Here is a 7173-nt window from a genome sequence, read left to right as displayed (position 1 = left end):
TAGTGGTGTACCGCAAGGGTCGGTGTTGGGTCCACTGCTGTTCGTCATTTTTATAAACAACCTGGATGAGGGCGTAGAAGGGTGGGTTAGTAAATTTGCAGATGACACTAAGGCCGGTGGAGTTGTGGATAGTGACGAAGGATGTTGTAGGTTACAGAGAGACATAGATAAGCTGCAGAGCTGGGCTGAGAGGTGGCAAATGGAGTTTAATATGGACAAGTGTGAGGTGATGCACTTTGGTTGGAGTAACCGGAATGCAAAGTACTGGGCTAATGGTAAGATTTTTGGTAGTGTAGATGAGCAGAGAGAGCTCAGTGTCCATGTACACAGATCCTTGAAAGTTGCCACCCAGGTTGACAGGTTTGTTAAGAAGACATACAATGTTTTAGCTTTTATTAATAAAGAGATCGAGTTCTGGAACCATGAGGTTATGCTGCAGCTCTACAAAACTCGGGTGCGGCCGCACTTGGAGTTCTGGTCACCGCATTATGAAAAGGGTGTGGAAGCTTTGGAAAGGGTACAGAGGAGATTTACTAGGATGTTGCCTGGTATGGAGGGAAGGTCTTACGAGAAAAGGCTGAGGGACTTGAGGCTGTTTTCGTTAGAGATAAGTAGGTTGAGAGGTGACTTAATAAAGACATATAAGATAATCAGAGGGTTAGATAGGGTGGACAGGGAGAGCCTTTTTCTAAGTATGGTGACGGTGAGCACAAGGGGGTATAGCTTTAAATTGAGGGGTGATAGATATAGGAAAGATGTCAGAGGTAGTTTCGTTACTCAGAGAGTAGTAAGGGTATGGAGTGCTTTGCCTGCAACGGTAGTAGATTCACCAACTTTAAGTACATTTAAGTCGTCATTGGACAAGCATATGGATGTACATGGAATAGTGTAGGTTAGATGGGCTTCAGATTGGTATGATAGGTCAGTGCAACATCGAGGGCCGAACGGCCTGTACTGTGCTGTAATGCTCTATGTTATTACTTAACAAATGATGTCCTGATGAGGAAATGGAGACTATCACACATTCAAGCAGATGAGAAATGGGCAGAGATTCATCAAATTGTTTTGCCAGTAAGGTATAGAAAGGAGGTGCTGCAAGTAGCACATAAGCTACTACTTGGATGTCATTTAGAAGTTAGGAAAACACAGATTAAAATACAACGACATTTTCACTGGCCTGGATTGCACAAAGATGTAGTTGAATTTTGCCAGACGTGTCATACATGTCAGCTAATCAGAAAACCACAGGCAATAATAAAACCTGCAACTTCAATACCTATTCCAGCATTTGAGGAACCTTTCACAAGAGTCTTGATTGATTGCATTGGTCCCCTACCTCAACCAAAAAGTGGGAATAAGCATTTATTAACAATAATGGAAGTGTTGACTCGATTTCCAGAGGCAATCCCATTATGCAACATCACATCTAAAAGAATTGTAGAAAAATTACTTAATTTGTTTTACTAGATACGGACTGCCAATAGAGATCCAGTCAGATCAAGGGTCAAACTTCACATCCAAACTATTCAAGGAGGTTATGGATAACTTGAGAATAAAGCAATTCAAATCTACTGCGTACCATCCTGAAACGCAGGGAGCACTAGAGAGATGGCATCAAACACTGAAGACCATGTTGAGGGCTTATGGTCAGGATTATCCAGATAATTGGGATAAGGGAATTCTGTTTGTACTTTGTGCAATCAGAGATGCACCGAATGAATTGACCAAATTAATTTCATTCGAATTAATTTTTGGGCATGAAGTAAGAGGACCATTAAAATTGATGAAGAAGAAATTAATAAGTCAGAATTTAGAGACCACCCATTTGGACTATGTGTCAAGTTTTAGAGAAAGATTAAATAGAGCTGGAGAGTTGGCTAGACAGCATTTAAAAGTATCACAGCATACAATGAAACAAGAAACAGGTAAGAAATCACAAATTCGCAATTTTGCAATTGGGGATAAGGTATTGGTGTTACTTCCAGGAACGGGTGAGCCTTGAAAAGCCAGGTTTAGTGGACCTTATCAAATTGAGAAGAAATTGAGTGAGGTGAACTGCTTGATAAGGACTCCAGACAGGAAATAGCTCACAGAGTATGTCATGTGAATATGCTCTCAAGGTATTTTGATAAGGAAAGTAAGAGGAGAAGTTGTTAATGATTACAGCACAGAAGGAAGAACCAAATTCAGAGGATCCTGAATTGGACATTCCTCAAATCAAATTGGACAATGAGGAGGTTGTCAAAAATTGGGATAAATTATTGAGTTAACTTCCACAAGAAAATCAAAATGATCAGAAAGACTCATTGCTATTACATGGGGAGATATGCGGATATAAACTGGGAAGTACTAACCTAATTGTGCATGATGTAGATATAGGAGATGCTGTTCCGCTAAAGCAACATCCTTATAGGTATAACCCTCTAAAGTTGGCATAGGTTCAAAAGGAGATAGAATGCATGTTCCAAGATGGCATAATTGAAGTGAATTACAGTGACTGCAACTCACCCATAAACATGGTGCCAAAGACAGATTGTACCCAATGATTATGTGTGGACTATCGCAAAGTCAACGCCGTTACAAAGACTGATGCATCTCAAATTCCACAGTTGGAGGACTATGTTGAAAAAGTAGAACAAGAAACTTACATTTCTAAGTTGCACTTAGAGTCATAGAGTCATAGAGATGTAGTGTGGAAACAGACCTTTCAGTCCAACCCGTCCATGCTGACCAGATATCCCAACCCAATCTAGTCCTACTTGCCAGCACCTGGCCCATATCCCTCCAAACCCTTCCTATACATATACCCATCCAAATGCCTCTTAAATGTTGCAATTATACCAGCCTCCACCACTTCCCCTGGCAGCTCATTCCATACACGTACCCTCTGTGTGAAAACGTTGCCCCTTAGTTCCCTTTTATAACTTTTCCCTCTCACCCTAAACCTATGCCCTCTCGTTCTGGACTCCCCAACCCCAGGGAAAAGACTTTGTCTATTTATCCTATCCATGCCTCTCATAATTTTATAAACTTCTATAAGGTCACCCCTCAGCCTCCGACGCTCCAGGGAAAATAACCATAGCCTGTTCAGCCTTCCCTATAGCTCAAATTCTCCAACCCTGGCAACATCTTTGTAAATCTTTTCTGAACTCTTTCAAGTTTCACAACATCTTTCCAATAGGAAGGAGACCAGAGTTGCACACAATATTCCAACAGTGGCCTAACCAATATCCTGTACAGCCGCAACATGACCTCCCAACTCCTTCACTCAACACCCTGACCAATAAAGGAAAACATTCCAAACGCCTTCTTCACTATCCTACCTACCTGCAACTCCACTTTCAAAGAGTTATGAACCTGCACTCCAAGGTCTCTTTGTTCAGCAACACTCCCTAGGACCTTACCATTAAGTGTATAAGTCCTGCTAAGATTTGCTTTCCCAAAATGCAGCACCTAGCATTTATCTGAATTAAACTCCATCTGCCACTTCTCAGCCCATTGGCCCATCTGGTCCAGATCCTGTTGTAATCTGAGGTAACCCTCTTCGCTGTCCATTACACCTCCAATTTTGGTGTCATCTGCAAACTTACTAACTGTACCTCATATGCTTGCATCCAAATCATTTATGTAAATGACAAAAAGTAGAGGACCAGCTTCGATCCTTGTGGCACTCGACTGGTCACAGGCCTCCAGTCTGAAAAACAACCCTCCACCACCATCCTCTGTCTTCTACCTTTGAGCCAGTTCTGTATCCAAATGGATAGTTCTTCCTGTATTCCATGAGATCTAACCTTGCTAACCAGTCTCCCATGGGGAATCTTGTCGAACGCCTTACTGAAGTCCATATAGATCACAGCAGGACTACCACTCTGCCTTCATCAATCCTCGTTGTTACTTCTTCAAAAACCTCAATAACGTTTGTGAGACATGATTTCCCATGCACAAAGCCATGTTGACTATCCCTAATCAGTCCTTGCCTTTCCAAATACATGTACATCCTGTCCCTCAGGGTTCCGTCCAATAACTTGCCCACCACTGACATCAGACTCACTGGTCTTCCTCAGAGGCTATTGACAAGTAGCTCTGTCAGAGTCAGCAAAGGCAATATCAGCTTTCGTAACACCAAATGGACAATGTCAGTTCAAAGTTATGCCATTTGTATGAAAAACACTCCAGCCACATTTCAAAGACTGACTAATAAGGTCATTGATGGGTTACCCAACTGTGTGGTGTACACTGATGACCTGGTGATTTTTAGTCACTCACGGAAGGAACATTTACAGCATTTATCGGACTTATTCGATTGGCTTCGGAAGGCAGGCTTTGTGGTAACCTAGCTAAAAGTGAATGTGCCAAACTCCAAGTCACCTTCCTGGGCCATGTCATTGAACAAGGACAAATGGCCCCACGAGATGCAAAAATGAAAATAATTGGGGAATTTCCCACACTGTCAACAAAAAAAGCAGTATTACGGTTCCTGGGGTTGAGTGGATTTTACTGAGGTTTTGTGCCGAACTTTAACAGTGTGGCTTCTCTCATCACCGAAAGGACAAGACGTTTCAGTGAACAGCAGACTGTCAAAAGGCACTTGACAGCCTAAAAACTTTTAACCACTGCTCCGGTATTAGTCACACCAGATTACATGAAGCCTTTCAAGGTGGTTTTCGATGCCAGTGATGTGGGTGTTGGTGCTGTGCTCCTGCAGGAGGATGACGAGGGAATAGAAAGACCCATTGGATATTTTTCTCGGAAGTTGAATGAATATTCAACAGTGGAGAAAGAGACTTTAAACTTGGTGTTGGCATTACAACATTTCAGTGTTTATATTACCAGCAATGCATCTGAGACAATCGTATACATTGATCATAACACATTTACATTTGTGGAAAAATTTAAGGACAAAAATGCCAGACTGTTTAGATGGAGCTTGTTGTTGCAGCCATTCAATTTTACAATTGTCCATGTGGCGGGTCATGAGAACGTGACTGCTGATGCATTATCGAGACTCAAATGAGATATGGAGGCATTTGGTGGTGGCTGTACCACGACCTCCATTTGCATGTGGTTGTGCATGTTTACATGTTTATAGTTTATAGTATATGTGTGTTTAGACTGCTAACGGGGTTTTGAAGGGTCAGAAATGAAGCCATCTTTAAACTTGGTGGTTCATTTTTTATAAGGGGAGAGGTGTCACAAAGCTAGTCTCTTTTTTTCTGAGAGCTATTCCTTGGCTCAAGGAGACTTTGTCCTTGTTTTTTTCAGAGGGGCAATAAACCAGGCCAGGTTCCTATCAGTCTGGTTTGGTACAGAGATGAAAAGGATTTTGAGAGGCCTTTTGTACGTATGTAAATAGATGAGACTTTAGGCCAAAGTGGTCATGTTTTAGAAGTGACCTATATAATGAAAGGGGAGTGGTCAGCTCTTTAGCTGGGCTGAGCAGTTTTTAGTTCAGTCTTGAACTGGGAAGTTCAACAGGGAGCTGTGTGGAAACTCTCTTTCTTTTCTGATCTTCAACTTCAACCTGTAAGCATGTGTTCCATTTATACTGATTTTTAAAGAGGGTTTGCTTATTGGGACTGTTTTGTATATTCGGTACAGCATAATTAGGTTGAGTTGGATAGGTCGAGTTCTGTAGGGGTTCTTTATTCTGGTCTTCGTGTTTCATTGTGTAATCTTGTGAATAAAATTTTGTCTGTTTTAAAATCGAGTTGCCAACTCGCTATCTTACTCCGGGTAATTTTCACTATACACTTACCGAAACAAATTGCAAAGTTATGGTCTGGAGCTGCCTGCTTAAGAACGTTTTGAGTGGTCTGACCCAGTCCATAACAGTTGATGAAAAGTAGTGGACCCAGCACCGATCCTTGTGGCATATCATTAGTCAGAGGCTTCCAGTCTGAAAAGCAACCCTCCATCACCACCCTCTGTCTTCTACCTTTGAGCCAGTTCTGTATCCAAATGGTTAGTTGTCCCTGCATTCCATGAGATCTAACCTTGCTAACCAGTGTCTCATGAGGAACGTTGTCTAACGCCTTACTGAAGTCCATATTGATCACTTCCACCGCTCTGGCCTCATTAATCCTCTTTGTTACTTCTTCACAAAACTCAATCAAGTTTAGGAGACATGATTTTGCATGCAAAAACCATGCTCACTATCCTTAATTTCAAGACATCCAGCACTTCCTCCTCTGTAATATGGACATTTTTGAGGATGTCACTATTTCCCCACACTCTATATCTTCCATGTCCTTCTCCACAGTAAACACTGCTGCAAAATACTTGTTTGGTATCTCCCCCAGATCCTGCGGCCCCCACACATAGGCTGCCTTGCTGATCTTTCAGGGCCCTATTCTCGCCCTGGTTACTATTTTTCCTTAATGTATCTATAAAAACGCCTTGTATTCTCCTTAACAGTTTCTGGATCAGTGGTGCTGGAAGAGCACAGCAATTCAGGCAGCATCCAACGAGCAGCGACATCGACGTTTCGGGCAAAAGCCCTTCATCAGGAATAAAGGCAGAGAGCCTGAAGCGTGGAGAGATAAGCTAGGGGAGGGTGGGGGTGGGGAGAGAGTAGCATAGAGTACAATGGGTGAGTGGGGGAGGAGATGAAGGTGATAGGTCAGGGAGGAGAGGCTGGAGTGGATAGGTGGAAAAGGACCTAGGCAGGTCGGACAAGTCCGGACAAGTCAAGGAGACAGTGCTGAGCTGGATGTTTGAAACTAGGATGAGGTGGGGGAAGGGGAAATGAGGAAGCTGTTGAAGTCCACATTGATGCCCTGGGGTTGAAGTGTTCTGAGGCGGAAGATGAGGCGTTCTTCCTCCAGGTGTCTGGTGGTGAGGGAGCGGCGGTGAAGGAGGCCCAGGACCTCCATGTCCACGGCAGAGTGGGAGGGGGAGTTGAAATGTTGGGCCACGGGGCGGTTTGGTTGATTGGTGCGGGTGTCTCGGAGATGTTCCCTAAAGCGCTCTGCTAGGAGGCGCCCAGTCTCCCCAATGTAGAGGAGACCGCATCGGGAGCAACGGATACAATAAAGGATATTGGTGGATGTGCAGGTAAAACTTTGATGGATGTGGAAGGCTCCTTTAGGGCCTTGGATAGAGGTGAGGGCACAGGTTTTACAGTTCCTGTGGTGGCAGGGGAAAGTGCCAGGATGGGAGGGTGGGTCGTAGGGG

Source organism: Chiloscyllium plagiosum, unplaced genomic scaffold (assembly GCF_037043375.1).
Source record: "Chiloscyllium plagiosum isolate Xiang-an unplaced genomic scaffold, Cpla_swu_hap1 HiC_scaffold_26, whole genome shotgun sequence".
In the NCBI taxonomy this organism is placed as follows: domain Eukaryota; kingdom Metazoa; phylum Chordata; class Chondrichthyes; order Orectolobiformes; family Hemiscylliidae; genus Chiloscyllium; species Chiloscyllium plagiosum.
Note: the sequence above shows the minus strand (reverse complement) of the source record.